Consider the following 19,919-nt stretch of genomic DNA (forward strand, 5'->3'; position numbering starts at 1 on the left):
GACTCCTCATGGCCTGGTCCAGAATTGATATTCTTTTCTAATTAATAATCACTATTGCCCTACAAGGTGGGGGTGGCTGAAATCTGGACTAAGAGGGCATTATAACAAATGTGAATATTGATATGAAAGGAAGTACATATTGACTGAAGGAAGATTGAGATGTATAGTTTTTATAATGAAAGAGATACGCTTTAGTTACCCAAAATTTGTAGAGTATTGACAATTCAGTTCCAAGTAATATAAATAAATGAGGTACCCTTAAGCATTTAAAAGACACTATGAAAGTAAAATAAGAAACCTATTTTTGCTTTGCCATACTCTTTCTCTCCCACTGAGCTACCTTATTATTATGAGTCATTGGAAAGAGTCCAGGGAACTGATTTGTAATATGACCTTAAGCAGGTGAATTTGGTCCTTTAAATCCTAGATTTCTAGTCTGCAAAAACAATTGCTAGTATCAAATTAATTCATATAGGTGAAAAGTTGTGATAGAGCCCAGGGCAGTGAAAAGACAGGTTTTATGGTTGTCTGGATCGTGGAGGGCTGATAGGTCCCATTGTTCATCTGTGAATGTTAGTTCTACTGTACGTACTTCATTTCCTATTTTGCTTGCTGATTTGTATATTTGAAAAAGGTAGCAAGCCTATTGGTGTGTGTCTTTATACCCTGGTGCTTCCTAGTTGATCCCTCTCTATATTTTTGCTAGATAACGGAAGATTGATAATAACTAACATTTTGTGGAGGTAAACAGAAGGTAGGAAGCACTTTTTTTTTTTAAGATTTTTTTATTTGTTTCACACAGAGAGAGAGATCACAAGTAGGCAGAGAGGCAGGCAGAAAGAGAGGGGGAAGCAGGCTCCCTGCTGAGCAGAGAGCCCAATGTGGGGCTCGATCCCAGGACCCTAGGATCATGACCTGAGCCGAAGGCAGAGGCCTTAACTCACTGGGCCACCCAGGTGCCACTAGGAAGTATTTTCAAGTGCCTAATCACATTTGAGCAGTGCAGGAGCTCTGCACAGTCGGGAGGGAGGGCAGTGTTCTGATCAAAACTTTCTGAGGAGAAAACTGGTACTCGGAAAAGTGTGCAGACCAGTTTGGCCAGTTACTGGGGAAAGGAGAATTTTAATCCTGTCTTCTGATAACATTTCTATGATGTTTAGCTATGTGACCTTAGGCAAGGGACTCAGCCTCTTCCTGCCTTAGTTTCCCGATCTGGGAAAGGCCCACTGCAGGTTTTTATAAATAAAGTTTTATTGGAACACAACCAGTTCAGTTCATTTGCATATCACCAGTGGCAGCTTTCAAGTTACAGTGAGAGTTGGGTAGCTCAGTAGGGACAGTATGGTTCAGAAGGCCTAAAATAGTTATTATCTGACCCTTTACATAAAACATTTGCTGACCACTGTTTTAGATGCAAACTTTTTAGAGACACACTTAAAGTCTTTGAGAGGAAATCTCACACATTCTAAGTTCAAAAAAAGTAAATATTTCCTTTTTGTTCCTTTTGGATTACGAATATTAATGATTCCCACAAAACTTCACCCACCTTTCCTATATCCCAGATAAGGGGCAATTACTATTATTATTATCCTTATCATCAGTCTGTTATTATTATATCAAGTACAGATTGTCATTGCCCGCTCATGCCCACCAAGAAGCTTGTGGAGTCAGCTTTTCTATATTTGGGGAGGCCCATTCCCCTCCTTAAACATGTCTTATGATCAGAGACTCTCCCTTGAGATCAAAGGAGTGATTCATCTCTCCCTGAGATCAGATCAAAGCCTGAGTGGGGGCTCAGGTCTCCCCACCCCTCACCTCACTCCTACTTCCTGCAGAACAGCTCCCAAGTTTGATGCCAGGCTACACCAGTCAGCTTTCTGCTCTCTCGTGATTGCAGCCACCCCCTTCATCTTGGGTGTTGTTCTTCTAAGTCTGTGCTTAGAAGAGCTTCAAGAAGAATTGGGATGGATCAGGTCAAATCCCTTCGGGATTTTCCCCTGGGAAAATAGTTCGGGGCACGTGACACGTGTCTCTTACATAAACAGACCCACTCCAAGTGCCTGGCATGTGGCTTTATCATTGTGTATTTTTAATGTTCCAATGTTTCATGGTTTAAAATGACCTATCAGATCAGATGGTGATCTGCGGGGAAAATCATCCCACCCTGGTCCTTTGAGTCGAGTTGCTTTTCACAGATCATTTTCAGCAATTTGTCTTTAAAGCTTCTTGAAATTATCTTGGTACTCTACAGAACCTGCCACTCTGAGAATCTGTCTCCCCTAGACATAATTCCTGTCATTCTGTAATGCAATGACATCGCTTCATAAATCTTTAATGTATGTTACTATCCAGATTGACACATTTTGTACTTCTTATCTGTGACATTTTCATTGACTTCTTTTGCAAAGTGACATTATTGCCGTCTCAGCCTGGGTAAGATTTAATACTGGATCTTTCTTCCAACCATCTATCAGAATTATTTATAACTCCCTCTTTTTCCCCTTCCCCCCATGCAAACTTTAAATTCAAAGATTTTTCTTTTTAACCTATTTCCTTGGGTATTTTTCTCTTATCACTACTTCGGTAAAGAAATAGTAGTACTTAAAGAACGGTAGCTGTCCCAATCCCTGTCTGCATTCTGATTTATTGAGGTAGTATATGGGCTTTTATACCAAACTTCTAGGGAAGTGTCCAGATATACTGCTAATGATAAAGGCCATTGTTTTGTTTTATTATTTTTCTAATAAACATTATTTATAATGTCCCTATTAGAAGCATTATAAATTGTTTCCAAGGTGCCTCTATTTAAAGTTTAAGATTTATGGAACTTTAAAACTTTAAAGCCCATTTGTAAAAAAGACTATAGTGTATTTTTCTTTTTTTAAGATTTTAATTACTTATTTGACAGAGAGAGAAAGAGCACAAGCAGAGGGAGTGGCAGGTAGAGAGAGAGAGGGAGAAACAGGCTCCCTGCTGAGCAGAGAGCCTAACTTGGGGCTTGATCCCAGGACCCTGGGATCATGACCTGAGCTGAAGGCAGCCACTTAAGGGACTGAACCACATCACCAAGATGCTCCTATAACGTATTTTTCATATCTTGAGGGTGCTGATCTTCAATTTTCACAACAAATTGTTAAACTTGAAATACTAATTTATTTCCTAATCTAAAGGCAGTGGAGACCCAGCTCTGAATAGCACAAAGTCCCTACCCTCATAGAGTTCATAATTTCATGTGAGGGTCTGACAAGTTTAAAAAAAATTAGCAAAAGGGGAAGGACTAAAGAAGCTACTGTTCTGGGTGAGTTTTATAGGTTTTGCTGGAGCATGTGTGATGGCATCATCAGGGAGGGCTTCTTGGAAGAGGTGAACCAGGTCCTAAAGGAAGCAGAGGATGTTGTTGGGTTGGGACAACCTAGGATAAAGGAACAGGTTGTGCAAAGTAAAGTAACTCTGTTTGGATTATCTCCAGCAGGTCCACATAAACACAGACCAACTAATTCTGCAGTCCTATGTGCTTCAGGAAAAGCTGGACCAAACCAAAGTGCTAACACACTTTCTCTGGGTAGAAGGGTCTACAACAGGATGAAGGGCCAAGAAAGAGAACAAGGACCTCTGACATAAAAAAGCAAGTGTAGTGGCAGATAAAAGAAGTTTAGAGCAATGAATTATAATTATGTAGGTAATTCTTTAGAATAACACTTCTTTATGGTCTCTATCTTGATTCTTAACTTGGCAATCATATTTTTTTTTTCTGATTCTCTTACAGTTCTATCGAGAAGGACTCTTAGGGTATAGGTCTACAGACTGAAGGAAAAAGACCAAGGAGAACATTTCTTCCTTTCTTTTTTTGGGTTAAGTCTAATTTTAGGAAGCAGCGAAATAGATACTTAATAAAAATGGATATTTTTAAGCAGATCACGTGGGTGCGTGTGTGTGTGTGTGTGTGTGTGTCTGTGAGAAACTTTTTTTCTCCTGGTCTCATGCAATGTCGAAAAAATTGAGTGAGCAAATGGAGGCTTTTTTCTTTCAGTGGTATTGTTTTTATATCTAAAACTCACCTGTGAAAAGTTGGTTTCTACTCTCACTCCCAGAACCAGGGACTGGCTTAAAGACACTGTAATGTAGTGATCTAAGCAAAGGCTCTGAAGCCAGGCTGCCTGGGTTCAAATCCTGACACTACCATCTATTAAACCTATAAATCGAGGAACATTTGTCGTCTGTAAAATAAGGGTAATAGTAATAGTGCCAACCTCATGAGAGGTTTTCTTTTTTTAAGATTTATTTATTTGATATATGTAGAGAGAGTGCACAGGCACTCACGTGCACAAGTAGGGAAGGGGCAGAGGGAGAGGGACAAGCAGACTTCCCACTGAGCAAGGAACCCCACGCGGGGCTCGAACCCAGGACCCTGAGATCATGATCTGAGCCAAGGGCAGACACTTAACCAACTGAGCCTCCCAGGAGCTTCCTTGTGAGAGCTGTTATGAGGATCTACGAGGGGACATAGAGGTTCAGAAGAGTACCTGGAATATCATGGACACAAACCTGAGTGTCGGCCGGCCCCGTCTATCAGGTGGCATCCAGGGCATCAGATGCCATCCAGGTGGCATCCAGACGCCCCGAGAAGTGCGTCTTCAGTGCTCTCTCTCTTCCTTCTGTCTTCCTCACTGTGCAGTGTCTCCCCCCCACCCCCATCCTCACCCCAGTCAGCTCCCGGGGCTCTGACTTTGCTTGCTCAGAGGGATGGTGATCTGGTCAGGGTCAGTCACTGGTAGCAGTGAAATATACAGTTGGCCCTACAACTTGGGGGTTAGAGGTGCTGACCCCCACACAAATCCATGCATAGCTTTTGACTCCCTCCAAACTTAATTACTCATGGCCCATTGTTGGCCAGAAGCCTGACTGAGGACATAAACAGGGGAGTAACATGTAGTTTGTATTATATGAATTATACACTGCATCCTTCCAATAAAGCAAGCTGGAGGAAATCCTAAGAAAGTACACTTAAAGTACTGTATTATATTTATAAAAAACAAATCTGTGTATAAGTGGACCCATGCAGTTCGAACCCATGTCGTTCAAGGGTCAACTGTATTGTTTTTACAGTCTGATTCCTTATTCCTAATTGAATTTGATTAAGAATAAGAAAACCTGGGATCTGTTCCCCATCATGGCTTTCTAGCTGTGCGTCTTTAGGAAAATCTGAAAATTCTATGACCCTCGGGGTTCTCATTCTCAGAGTTGAGATGACAATACTTGACCTGATCTCACCTCGTCATTGTGAGGCCACAATAGGGCTCATGGAACTCTTCTGTAAACTGTAAAGGGCAAACGAGACTGCTTCTGTTAATCCAAAGAAAAGAAAAAAGATTAATAGTATTAGTTTTTCCTGCCCTTCATGTAACATCTGGTAACTGGGGTACAGTGTTGAATGGGAGTCTCATCTTATCTCTGACTTTCATGTTGAATTTCAGCAAATGTCTTTAAAGCATCTGTTAATACAATCATACTGTCTTTCTACTTTCTTAACACTGAAACATCTATTCCTAGAATGACCATTTTGTGTTATCCCTTTAATACACTTCTGGATATGGAATTTTGCATCTTTGTTTTTAAGTAAATGTACATGTATGTGTTTGGATAGAGAGAGAGAAAGAGACAAAAGCATGTATCAAGGTTCTGTATTATATTGAAACCATAAAATGATTTAGGCTTTATGTTTTTTCCTAGGCTCTGAGATAGTTTATATAGAATTAGCTTTTCACTAAAGGTCTGGTAGAATCTGCCTTCTGAAAAGCCCTCTGGACCTGATGCTTATTTATTTATTTATTTATTTATTTATATTTAAGTAGGCTCCACACTGGGTGTGGAGCTCCACATGGGGCTTGAACTCCCAACCCTCAGATCAAGACCTGAGCTGAGATCAAGAGTCAGATGCTTAACTGACTGAGTCACCCAGGCCCCGCACTTATGGTTAAGATACTATTCAAGTTTCCTACCTTTCCTTGAATGAATCTATAAAGATTCATTAAATATTCTCCTAGGGAATTAGTCACTTCATCTACTGATTTTCAAAATGCTTGCCATAAAGGTTCTTACAATTTTTATAATCCTGTAATTTACATTCTTACAATTTTTGACTTAAGATTTTGTCCTTTTTCTTTCTTTTGACAGATATGACAAAGATTTGTCTTTGACCAATCCATTCAAAGAACCAGTTTAACTCATCAGTTCTGTTGCCTTTTTGTGTTCTATTTTTATTAATTTCTACTTTTATCTTCCTTGATTTCTCCCTTCAACTTTCTTTAGATTTATTTTCTCTCTCCCCCTCCCCATCTCTGTGCTCAGCTTCTTGAGTTGAAAGCTTGGTTGACTCATATATTTTTAACCCTTCCGGTTTTCCACCCTAAGCATTTAAGGTTATCTCCTTTTCTGAATGCTGATTCAGGATAGTCCATGGGCTTTGATATGTATGCAGTGCTCCTAATGCGGTTCTTTTTTTTAAGATTTTATTTATTTATTTGACAGACAGATCACAAGTAGGCAGAGAGGCAGAGAGAGAGAGGAGGAAGCAGGCTCCCTGCTCAGCAGAGAGCCCGATGCAGGGCTCGATCCCAGGATCCTGGGATCATGACCTGAGCTGAAGGCAGAGGCTTTAACCCACTGAGCCACCCAGGTACCCCTCCTAATGTGGTTCTAAACAGCTTGTCATTTCTGGTTTTGGTTTCTTTCAAGCCTATGACTCATGAGTCATGTAAAATACCCAAGAGAATAGATTTTTGTTGGTCACCCTCTTGTTCTTATTTTGCAGTGTTATTCCATTATAGCTCATGAGTATGTACTGTTAGAGCTTTCCTTCTGTGAGTGCCTTTGTGACCTAATACACCAGGAGAATGTCTCATGAGAGTTGGAAACAGTGTATAATCTGTGTTGGATGCAAAGTTATTTCTCTCCATATATCTATTAGGTCATAATTGTCCATTTTATTAGCCAGGACTTCTGGAGCCTTATTCCTTTCTGTGATATTTCTGTGATCAGCCAATTTCTGAGAGCTTGTTTAAAGTCATTACTTATGACTTACTTCCCTTAGCATTATACTTTCTAGCTCTGTCCATGTTGTTGCAAATGGCAAGATTTCATTCTTTTTTATGGTTGAATAATATTTTATATATATTATATATATATATAATCTCACCTCTTATATAATCAACATTTATATATATCCACATTATATATAACATTATTATTACATATAGTATAGATACAATATAACATTATTATATATAATCAACATTATATATATATATTTCATATTTTCTTTATCTCTATATATAAACAACATGTTATTATATCTATCTATCTATCTATCTCACCTCTCCCATATCCCTTCATCGATGGGTGGGCGCTTGGGCTGCTTCCCTAGTTTGGCTATGATAAATAATGTTGTTAAAAGCATAGAGGTTCATATATCCTTTTTGTTTGTTTGTTTGTTTATTTGTTTTAAAGATTTTATTTATTTATTTGACAGACAGAGATCACAAGTAGGCAGAGAGGCAGACAGAGAGAGAGGAGGAAGCAGCCTCCTTGCCAAGCAGGGAACCCAGTGCGGGGCTCGATCCCAGGACCCTGAGATCGTGACCCAAGCCGAAGACAGAGGCTTTAACCCACTGAGCCACCCCTGTGCCCCGTGAGGTTCATATGTCCTTTTGAATTAATGTTTTCATATTCTTTGGGTAAATACCCAGTACTGTGATTACTGGATCGTAGGATGGTTCTATTTTTAACTTTTTGAGGCATCTCCATGCTGTTTTCTTAAGATCTCCATGCTGTTTTCTTAAGATTTAAAAAATTTTATTTTTTGTTGTTGTTGTTGTTTCAAGTTTTTATTTAAATTCCAATTCCAATTAGTTGAAGTGTATGTAATAGTAGTTTCACTCCATACTGTTTTCCACTGTGGCTATGAGATAAGTCTGTTGGAGAAAGACAAATACCATATGATTTCACTCACATGTGGAGTTTGAGAAACAAAACAAATGAGCAAAGGAAAAATAAACAGAGATTCCAGCCAAGAAATAGACTCTTCACTCTAGAGAACAAACTGGTGGTCACTAGAGGGGCGGTGGGTGGGGGATGGGTGAAACAGGTGGCAGGGATCAAGGAGTGCACTTGTCCTGATGAGCACTGGGTGATGTGTGGAATTGCTGAATCACTCTATTGTACACCTGGAATTAATATAACACTGTATGTTAACTATACTGGAATTAAAATAAAAACTTAATTTAAAAAATTGTCACCATTGTGAGAACTCCTCGGTGTCGGCTTGTATTTCTATCAAGGTTTGCTTTATGCATTTTGAGGCAAAGACTTTTGGTACATAAAGGTTTGTGACATATTTGGTAGGTCATACTTTTGTAATTATGATATATTCCTTTTAGTCCTCTTCATTTCGAATTTTACTTGCTGTGAAATGAATAGTGTTAATATGCATTTGGCATACTTTTCTCCATCTCTTTCCGTGTCTTTGTATCTAACTTCCCTGAGTTGTTTTCATTAAGTGTTATGATTATTGGTATGGTCAGCCTCCTTTCTGGCTGCAGCAGAAGTGAGTAGTCGACCACCAAAAATTCATGATCCTTGCTCCATAGTGCGGACGGTGGCTGCCCAGTCAAGGACGTTGTCCAGGTACAGTCATGTGATTAGTTCTCAGCAGTGGAATGTGAGCAGCAGTGATGGGAATCACCCAGGACTATCATTTTCTCTGCTTCGATTGGATGCTCACTTAGCGGGAGATGATTTTGCAGGTAAGTGGAAGTAACAGAGAGGAGGAAGGTGCTTCTTTTTGTTGATTAATTCTGAGCCCTCCAAGAGCCAGGGCGGACCAGGGGTATCTGAGTTATTGCTATAGTCTGAATAGTCATGTCCCCTAAAATTCATATGTTGAAGTCGTAATCCTCGAGGTGGTGGTATTAGAAGATGGGGCTTGGGGACATGATTAGATCATAGAAATTACTGCCTTTATAAAAGAGGCCCCAGAGAGCTGCCTTGCCCCTTCTGCCACATGAGGACCCAGCAAGAAGATGGCTGCCTGTCAACCAGGAAACGGGTTCTCACCAGACACTGAATCTGCCAGCACCTTGATCTTGGACCTCCCAGCCTCTCCATGTATAAGAAATAAGTTTCTACTGTTTATGAGACACTCAAAAAATTGTATTTTGCTATAGCAGCTTAATCAGACTAAGGCAGCCATGTTGGTGATGCAAATGACCTGCTTGACATTTGTCATAGATAACCTAAGTTTGTCATGTATGACTTAAGTTATAACTTCAGCTCCCCAAGGCCCAGAGCTATCTGCATCTAGTTTGCCATGGTATCCCTAAAACTCAGCTTTGGTAAACACTTCATTAATACGTATTGTATGAAGAAATGAAGTTCTGGCCATCTTCTCCTGAGCATTTGCTTTCTTGTGACCCCCACAACGGATTCTTTTAACAAGTGAATCTTTGCTTAAACGAAGCCGGGCCAACATCTTTCTCAACAAGAAACCAGGCCGATGAATGTGGGAGGGACACCACAGGAAAAGAGTCTCCCATCTGTGTCTTCCAGTGCTGTGTTGGGCAATGGGTATCTGGGAAGTCTGCAAAATGAGATCCTTCCTTCCTTCCTTCCTTCCCCTGTACCTTGTCAAAGGAATTCAGCAGCCTAAGGTCGAAGGCTCTTTTGCTTGATTTGGGGAAGTCATTTAATTGTGCTAAGCCTCAGTCCCCTCGTTTGTAGAATGAGGATATGACGATACTGACTTCCAGCTGCTGTCAGGGTCGTCGCAAAGAGCAAATGAGAGAATGACGCGGACGTCAGCGTTTTGCAAACTACCGAACTCTACGACGATCGGTGATCTTATGGAAACTTGGAGAGGCTTGCATCAGACTTCAGCCTTGCTCAGTTTGAGGACATGACTTCTCACAGGCAACCTCTCCATTATTCAGAGTAGAATTAATGCTCTCGGTCCCATGAGAGGCTATCTTCTTCCTGTATTTCCTTCTATTTTTGGCATTCAACGTTCTCCTCGGCATTGTTTGTAGGTGGGCAAATCTTAACCGGGTTTCTGTTCCTCAAATCAGTTACTTAATTTGCACTAGGGGGAAGGGTGGCCCAAGCGGATTTTATTACCACCCAGCCTTTCATAAATCTTTGCAGAGAGAAGCTTTGGTTGGTTGTCACGAGCCCGGGATGGAGCTGAGCCCCCACTTGGCAGCCTTGTGACCTTGGTGAGTTTCTCACCTCCCTGCTTCTCAAGCTCCCCATCTACAAAGCGTTGGGTGAGGCTCTTTCCCTAAGGGCCAGAAGCCTTGCTGGAAGGCTTCAGAGTGGCAAAGAGTCCGGAGCAGAAGTAAACACCTGCTGTAAGTGTCTGTACCTCGGCAACGGGGCCCATGGCAAAATCTTTATTTAGTTGTGTTTGGATAATTTTCTTTTCTCTTTTTGCTTGAGTGCTTCCTACTCCAAATATTTGTTTTTTAATAGCTACCCCCCCCCCCTTTTTGCTCTACTGATGCAGGTGAGATGCAAATGTACCTTTTGTGACTTCCTTGCTGTGGCCTGCCTGGGCGCCAGATTGACAGATATGAGGCAGAACGGTTGTCTGAGCTGGAGCGGGCAGGGTTTGGGGGCAGGAAGTGTGAGTCAACACACGAGGAAACCAGGGCAAACAGCTGGAATGGAAAGCAGGGGTAGAGAATCTGAAGCTAGCAGGAGTTTCCTTCAGAGATCTCTGGCTCTGGGACTCCAGGGTGAGGAGAGCAGGCCTGAGTGTGGTCATGCTAGTGGTACATTAAAAAAAAGGAGGGGGGCCATCTGGGTGGCTCAGTCAGTTAAGTGGCTACCTTCGGCTCAGCTCATGATCCCAGGGTCCTAGGATCAAGTCCCACGTTGGGCTCCTTGCTTAGCAGGGAGCCTGCTTCTCCCTCTGTTTGCCACTCTCCCTGCTTGTGCTCTCTCCCCCCTCTCTGACAAATAAAGAAAATAAAATCTAAAAAAAAAAAAAAATCGGTGTTATTCTACTGCTTAAAACTATTCAATGGATTGCCATCTCACTTACAAACAAAAGAATCTGAAAATTCCTGTCCTTTAGCTGACAAAGGCTCTATGGCCTAAGCTTGGCTATTTCTTTTTATTTTCTACCACTTTTCCTGCTCCCTGTGGGCCACAACACTAATTTCTTAGCGTCCCTTACCACGGTCCTGCCTCAGGACCTTTGCACTTGCTGTTCCCTTTGCCTGAAACGTTCTCCTCCTTTATCCAAGCAGCGATGTCACCTTCTCAGAGGCCTTCCCCGACCACCCACACTGAAGGAGCCTGCCTCACTCCAAGCTTTCTTTATCCCCCTTGTTCAGATGTATTTTTCTTGGTAACCCTTACCACCATGTGACCTTATCTCACAAAAGGGGCTGCTTGATGTCCATCACCTCCGCTGGCATATGAGCATCTCTAGGACTAGGGGCGTTGTGAAGTTCCCCATAGTGTCCCCAGCATGTAGTTCAGCACCTGACATAATTGTAGAAGGAATGAGTGCATGAGGGAATGAATGAATGAGTGGAGAGATGGATGGGTGAAGGCTTAGTAGAATTGTAAGCTTTGGGACCTGCCGGTTCTTCAGACTTTCCTTCCGTCATCTCGATCTTTGGCTTCCTGTTTCCACACCTGTCTAAGTTCTACTCTCCTTCTCTTCTTCTTCCTCCTCCTCCTCCCCTCTACCCCCTCCTCCTTCTCATTGTCCTCCCCTTCCTCCCCCTCCACCTCCTCCTCCTTCTCCTCCTTCTTTTTTTGCTTAACCACAGTTTCCGTGAGAAATGTCTCTGCCCTATTCCTGGTTCCATGGCCCCTGGCTGGTCAGGCAGAGGCCTTGAGGAGACCTCAAGGAGGTCTCCTCAATAAAGCAGAGAAATGGAGGCTCAGGACCCAAGGGCAGAGTTCCTTCCAGAAGATGCTGTAGCTAAAGGCCGGCCGCACCCCTGCAGAAGAGCACCCATCACGTGCGGGTGTTACCGGGGCCTTGCTGGTGTGGTCCTACGTATCAGGGCAGGACGTCAACTGATGGACTCTTCAACAAGCCTGCTGCCCCAGGACTGGGTCAAGGCTTCACACACAGTGGGCCAGGCACCTAGGACCGGTGGAGAGGACTTGGTGCCAGAGCTGAGAGGCCTCGGGCTGGATCCTGGCCCTCGCTTTTTACTACAGAGCTTACAAAGGTGTGACCCTCGTGGATCTGCTGCCATAGGCTCTTGTCTTCAGATAAAGCAGTCTAAGCAACCAATGACTGTGATTTGTTTCCATTTGTTTCTCAAATACCTGAAAATCCATAATCATCTGTCAGGAAATTTAAAAGTTGCATGGAGCACTAGGTGTGGTGCATAAACAATGAATCTTGGAACACTGAAAAAATAAAATAAAATAAAAAGTTGCATTCTCCACAGGGGGGGAAAGTATTTTTTTCCACTCTACATTATATTTCTGAGAGCTGGCCACCCCCCTACCCAAGCTAATTAATACTGTCTTTCCGTGGCTGTAGGGAATTTTATCCTACGGATATAACACGTTCTATTGATCTATTCCTTTACTGATGTTTTGCTGTTTAGATTGGCTTTTGGATAGACCAAGCCCTGCTGCAGCGGACCTCATGGTCCAGCCGTCCTCGTGCTTGTGGGAAAGAGGGTCCTGTAATCGCATCCCTCGGGATTCGTGTTTGCTCCACAGTTCGCAAATGAGAGGCTCGCTGCTGCTCCAAGCATCCCAGTGAGGCTGCGTGAGAACAGCTACTTGCACCAGCCGTCTGTGTTTGGGCTCCCAGTGATGAAGATGAAGCCACGGCCTTTGTGCAGGGCGGGTGGTGCCGTGGGGAGTGGGAGCCGGGGAAGATGGCCAGGCTTGAATGGAGACGTGTGACCTCTCGGGAAACCGGCTTGCCTCCCCCGGGGTTTTCCTGTTTAGTTCTGCAGAAGGCAAAGGAAACCCATGGTTTGGGAAAAGTCCTGTTGATATAAAACCAACCAGTTTATTTTTATTTATTTTTTAAGAGATCTTATTTAGGGGCACCTGGGTGGCTCAGTGGTTTAAGGCTGCTGCCTTCAGCTCAGGTCATGATCTCAGGGTCCTGGGATCGAGCCCCGCATCAGGCTCTCTGCTCAGCAGGGAGTCTGCTTCCCTTCTCTCTCTGCCTGCCTCTCTGTCTACTTGTGATCTCTGTCTGTCAAATAAATAAATACAAATCTTTAAAAAAAGAAAAAGGATATGTCCATTAAAAAAAAAGATCTTATTTATTTATTTGACACAGAGAGAGCGAGCGAGGACAGGCAGGGGGAGCCAGAAAGAGAGAGGGAGACACAGAAGCCCCGCTGAGCAGGGAGCCCATCGTCGGGGGTTGTTGTCTGGGCTCGACCCTGGGATCATGACCTGAGCCAAAGGCAGGTGCTTAACAGACAGAGCCACCCAGACATCCCAGAACCAAGCAGTTTAAAATTTAGTTGAGATTCAGACTAGCTGGGAAGCACCATTAATCGTGTTCAACCTGCTTCCACCTAATGTGTGCATAACCTGTTCTTACTTAACAGCACCATTCAACATTTATATCTGGTTTTATAGGTGCCAAGAGCCCTTTGCCATTAATTATGCCACATGGTAATTCTGCTGTCTAGATAGTGATGCCCGATTTATGCTCGAGGAGGGTGAGGTTAGAAGATGCAAAGGACCTTGCCTGGGGCCAGAGTCTTTTTTTTTTTTTTTTTAAGATTTTATTTATTTATTTGACAGAGAGAGATCAGAAGTAGGCAGAGAGGCAGAGAGAGAGAGAGAGGAGGAAGCAGGCTCCCTGCTGAGCAGAGAGCCCGATACTGGGCTCAATCCCAGGACCCTGAGATCATAACCCGAGCTGAAGGCAGCGGCTTAACCCACTGAGCCACCCAGGTGCCCCAGGGCCAGAGTCTTTTAGCAGAGCTGGGGACATACATTAGAATTTGAGTTTTTAACTGTGTATTTGATTTTTCTGGAGATTTTATTTATTTATTTGACAGAGAGAGAGAGAGAGATCACAAGTAGGTAGAGAGGCAGGCAGAGAGAGAGAAGGGGAAGCAGGCTCCCTGCTGAGCAGAGAGCCCGACGCGGGGCTCGATCCCAGGACCCTGGGATCGTGACCTGAGCTAAAGGCAGAGGCTTTAACCCACTGAGCCACCCAGGTGCCCCTGTATTTGATTTTCTGTAAATCATGCAGACTTCTAGGTCCATTCTAAGGTTCATGAACATACTGGTGGATACCAACTCATACATAAGAGAGACCGTAGGGGTTCTGCCCCGAAAGAAACCTGTTCCTTGCTAGGTCCACAGGTCTGTGCAGGAATGCACCTGTTGATGTCTTCTGCGCCTTTTTTTTTTTTTTTTTTTTTAAGTAAGCTCTATGCCCAGTGTGGAGCCCAATGCAGCACTTGAACTCACGACCCTGAGATCAAGACCAGGGCTGAGCTCAAGAGTCAGACACAACCAACTGAGCCACCCAGGTGCCCCGATGTCCTCTGCTCTCTTACCCATTTTAGTTGTCTTGGGGTTTCTCTGTCACTGGCGAACAGATCTTCCTTATCATAGCTTTTGCTGGGTCAGTACTTATCGCTCCAAAGTTTCCAGGGTAAGTGATGTGAAGAAGGGAATTTGGATATGTAAATTGGGGGCCAGTGAATTTGATCATTTCAGAAAACAATTTGGTAGGTCCTCGAAAAGCTGGAGGTATACTGCCATCTACTATCTCTTGCATGGGTGTGACAGGTGACATGCCCTTGGCAGCATTTTTGTTAGAGCTGGAAAAAAAAAAAAAAAAAAAAAGGAATCACTCTAAATGTTCACTAACCAGAGAATGGATAGAAAAGTATGGAATGTGGTCAGGGAATATGGCGCGAAAGATCCGTGAAAATGAATGAACTAGAGCCAAGGCCTCACCATGAATGAATCTCTGGAACGTAGAGTCGAATAAGAAACGTTAGACGCAGAAAAAGCAGCACAGTCTGATTGCATCTAGATAATGTTCAGAAAGCAGCAGACCCCCTGGCGTATGTAGAGGAACACACAAATGTGGGCCCACTAGGAAGTAAATCCTAGAAACACAAGTGCCCGCATCAGCCTTGTGCTTCCCTCTGGTGGGAAGGGAAGGAGACTATGAGGGTTTGTAGTGCATTAGTGATGGTCAATTCCTTTAGCTGGGTCATGGGTCCTTAAGGGGCATCGACTACATAACATACACATGCCTACATATACCCTTTGTTTTGAATGAAATAGTTTGTCATAGAAAAATATAGAATCTACCTCTTTTTTTTTTTTAAAGATTTTATTTATTTATTTGACAGAAATCCCAAGTAGATGGAGAGGCAGGCAGAGAGAGAGAGAGGGAAGCAGGCTCCCTGCTGAGCAGAGAGCCCGATGCGGGACTTGATCCCAAGACCCTGAGAACACGACCTGAGCCGAAGGCAGCGTCTTAACCCACTGAGCCACCCAGGGGCCCCTAGAATCTACCTCTTTAAAAAAAGATTTATTTATTTAATTGAGAGAGAGAAAGAGAGTGAGCATGAGCAGAAAGGACAGAAGGTGATGGAGAGAAGTAGATTCTGCTAAGTGCAGGAGCCTGATGTGGGGGCTCAATCCCATGACTCTGAGATCAGGGCCTGAGCTGAAATCAAGAGTCAGATGCTTAACCAACTGAGCCACCCAGGCACCCCTATGACCAATGCAGGGTTAGGGGTACCGATCCCCTGCACAGTTGAAAATCCAGTATAAGGTTTTTTTTTGGGGGGGGGTAAACATTTATGTGAGAGAAATTTCATGAGTGTGGAGGGGGGCGGGCAGAGGGAGAGACTCTCGGGCAGACTTCTTGTATAGCGTGGAGCCCAGAGTGGGGCTTGGCTCTCGGTTGGATCTTACAACCCTGAGATCATGACCTGAGCAGAAACTAAGAGTCAGACGTCCAACTATGAGGCCACCCAGGTACTCCCATCCAGTATAACTTTTGACTCCCCTGAGGTGTAACAGCTAATAGCCTAATGTTGACCAAAAGACCCATGGATAGCAAAAACAGTTGACTGACACATATTTTGTGCAGTCTCTGGTTATATACTGTTTTCCTCCAATAAAGTAAGCCAGAGGGAAGAGATGGTCATTCAGAAAATCCTAAGGAAGAGAACACTTTCATGGTACTATTTTGTTATTTATCGAAAAAAAATCTGTGTATAAGTGGACCTGTGCAGTTCATACCTGTGTTGTTCGAAGGTCAGCTGTACAAAAATATAAACTTTTATGGGACTTCATCTGTCACGTAGCACTTACGCTGCTCAGTTCGACTTAAAGACCCTTCACCGTCTGGCCTCCAGCTCTGTAATGTTCATAGACAATAACATCACTTTGTGCCAGGAACTGCCCTAAGTGCTTTATATTTATTGTATTACTAGACCCCATCCTAACAACAGCTTATCTATGTGTCACGTGTGAGCAAAAGGTCCTGTTCAAGTTCATGTGGCCCGTAGGTGGGAGAGGTGGTCCTTGAACCGAGATGGTCTGATGTAAGCGTCTCAACATTACTCATTTCCCGCCTAGCTTTCCCCTGACCTCCCGCGGTGCCATTCATCTCACTCTTTCATGCACATTCCCAGCTTTCCCGCACTCGCCTTCCCGTAGCTGGGACTCTGATTCCAATGGCCTTTCCCAAGTACATACCATGCAACTCCAGGACCGTGAAACCTGCTGTTTAAAAAAAAGAAAGAAAGTGTGTGTGCCATGTTCAAGTAAACCAAGCCAATGCTGAAGAGTAGAACCCACTCGCAGAGAATTACAATAGTTCTCAGCTATCAGACGATCTAAGATGCCCTGGAGTAAAGAAACCTGATTAATTTCGGCAATTGCCAAACTTATTTGACCCCAGCACCTTTTCCCGCCAGTCACGATATTTGCTATTTCACTGAATCAGTGCTCCAAGGAACCCGCTCTGGGAAATACCTGATGAGGGTGTATCTATTCTTCCCTCCTGTTTAGGTAGTTTCTCTGAAACTCCAGTCTTCTGGCTTGTATGGAGCACATAGTGCTGGTTTATAATCTGATGTACGTAAATCCAGTCTGGTCTAAGGAGGGCCAGCCTTTTATTCCTCGGTGGCTTGTGAAATTCTTGACAGGCCGGGAGGAAGTCTGGGCTCTTTCTCTGCCTCTCTCGGCTGCCAACTGCGGCTACATGGGCGCTCTCTGAGTTCTCAAAACACGGGGACAGAAGGTGGTGATCTGAGCATCGGAGGAAGAATACCGAGGGCTTTCCTGCAGGAATTTGGCGTTTGGAGTCTTGTGTTTAGGGGTCTCTGGTTGTATCCAGTCTTGTTGGAAATAATATAGGGAACACAGCAGATGCCTGTTTATCAAGCTGGGACCAGGGGACAGACGGCAGCAAGGTTCCTCAATGATGGTCTACTGGGTTATGGGTGGTTCGATCCTGCGTTGTGTGGAACTTTCCCGAATATTGCAGGATGCTTAGCTTCCCTGGTTCCCGCCCCCAAATGTCAGTCATTGCACCTGCCAAAAGTGCTCTCGCACATTTTCAGATACCCCCGTATTGTGTACTGCTCTCAGCTGCCACTCAGATATCCCTCGTCCACGGTTAGCGTGGGTCCTAAGCCGAGGGGCAGGTGTGAGCCCAGGTCTGTAAGCCAGTTGGCATTAGCCGTAAGGAGATGGAGTGTATAGAGGCAGCCCTGAGAAGTACAAAATACTTTGGTGGTTGTTTTATTATCAATAAAAATGGAACTTATTGGGACGCCTGGGTGGCTCAGTTGGTTGGACGACTGCCTTCGGCTCAGGTCATGATCCCGGAGTCCCGGGATCGAGTCCCGCATCAGGCTCCCAGCTCCATGGGGAGTCTGCTTTGCTCTCTGACCTTCTCCTCGCTCATGCTCTCTCTCACTGTTTCTCTCTCAAATAAATAAATAAAATCTTTTAAGAAAGAAAAAAAAAAAAAAAAGGAACTTCTTTTCCAGATCTTCCGTGTCATAGTTCATGCAGCGTTGCCTCCGTTCCCCCAGACGTCTCTTCTCTCTTTTCCTTCCTTCCTCTCAATTTTATTCTGTTTTCTCCTTTCCGTGATCACCAGCTTTGCCGAAAGTCACCAGCCCCGGTGATTTTCTTTCATGATGTTCGGAAGAGCCGCCTACATGGCCATCCTTTGTCCTGTTCCTTCCCTCCTCTGAACACCCTACACAAGGCTTCCAAAAAAGCCTCCTTCAAAGCTCACCCCCGCTCATGCAGCTCACCAACCACTTAGTGAGCCTTCTGGGGTCCCCACGTGGCAGGTGCTGTAGAGCCGCAGCCAGCCCTGCTGGGACAGTCCTCCAGCTCTATGTCCCCGCTCTACCGGCTAGGATTCTCTCGGCTTCGGGGTATTCGCTCCATCTGGCAAACTCCTCACGCTTGTTTGGGCCACTGCTGTGTCATTAAGGACCAGTTCAGTCCCCTCCCTTTTATGCCTCTACCTCCTTGTAGGAGCCATTCAGCTGCTCTTGTCTCCATGAATGGGTATGGCATATGACAAGATTTCACAACAATTTTTAAACTATCCCATTACTGAAGGTCGGTCTCAAACATAAAAGCGCTTTGTTTCTCGTTCAATGTTTCTTTTTTTGAACCTTAAACTGTCAGGTTCTCTAATATGGAGCTATTATCGGTGATGATGAATTAATCCATGCCAAAAAGCGTTGATGGTCCGCCTGTGGGATTTCTAGCCCAAGAACATTTGATAAAAAAGAGAACTTTGCTGCAATCAGCTGAAAAAAATCTCAGCGGATGGATAGGGGCACCTGGGTGGCTTCACTGCCTTCAGCTCAGGTCATGATCCCAGCATTCTGGGATCAAATTCCGCCTGCTTCTCTCCCCGACTCCCCCTGCTTGTGCGCTCTCTCTCTCTGACAAATAAATAAAATCTTTAAAAAAAAAAAAAAAATCTCAGCAGATGGATAAACCCAGTCTGAACAGCAGAGGGCTCTTATGTACATAACAAAAATTTGAACTGCTTTTGAACAGCCCCACAAGTCCAGGTGTACAAAGCTTATGTCATCTTCTGTGTGCTTCTGCAGGTGTACGTTTCAACAGGTGTGATTCCTGCGCTCCTGGCCGCCATCGCCCACGTCTTTCTGTTTCCTTGTGGCCTTGAAAGGAGCAAAATGGGGGCAGAGACAGCCTGTGGGGAAGTGTTGTAGCAACTCTAAGGAGATACACAAGCGAAATGTAGTTATTAATCAGTTCAACGAGAAATAATAACGACCCCATGAGATTGCTGGGAAATTGAGGAGTCAGGTGCTCTGTGAGCCATGAGATGCGGCACAGCCGTACCATGATGCCCCCTTGCAGGGACATGCTCTGCCCTTCCTCTCTAGAATTTCAGCCCGTCTGCATCCCTAATGCCCTGCGTGGAGTTCCTCCCCAATGCGGAATAGGCATTTCGTAATTAATGAAACTGAGACCGAACGCTCGATCCACTCCCTACCCCGTTTCTGACAATACAGAACGAAACAAACCCAATCACGCCAGCCCTGGTTTCCCTTACTTCCGTAAGTGGCCCCAGTATTCACCCAACTGCTCAGGCCAAAAATCCAATCCTTGATTCTGTTTTTTCCTGTTGCTCTAATCTAAAGGAGGTCCTGCCTACTCTCCTGCTGAGACTCTGCCCGTCTCTCCCCGCCCTCTCTGCTTCCAGTCTAGCAGGAGTCCCTGCGCTGGCTGGTCTGGACTTCTGCCAGGAGCCTCCTTCATGGTCTCCCTGGTCCCTCTCTCGTTCTTTTCAGCCTATTCCTCAAACGCAGCAAGTGTTTTTCTCTTAAATCACATCAGTTCCACTCCCCTGCTTAATCCCCTACTTTCCC

The 19,919-nt window shown here is 44.2% G+C and overlaps 1 long non-coding RNA gene across 2 annotated transcripts in view; it reads left to right on the forward strand.

Moving 5' to 3' along the window:
* Positions 1-13,085, forward strand: part of LOC116596451 — a 28,185-nt gene extending 15,100 nt beyond the window's left edge. For both annotated transcript variants that reach the window (XR_004288119.1, XR_004288118.1), the window contains exons 3-4: positions 8,646-10,265; positions 12,633-13,085. This is a non-coding gene — a long non-coding RNA (uncharacterized LOC116596451). The remainder of the gene's footprint in view (positions 1-8,645; positions 10,266-12,632) is intronic.
* The last annotated feature ends 6,834 nt before the right edge of the window (positions 13,086-19,919 follow it).

Source organism: Mustela erminea, chromosome 1, assembly GCF_009829155.1.
Source record: "Mustela erminea isolate mMusErm1 chromosome 1, mMusErm1.Pri, whole genome shotgun sequence".
Lineage (NCBI taxonomy): Eukaryota > Metazoa > Chordata > Mammalia > Carnivora > Mustelidae > Mustela > Mustela erminea.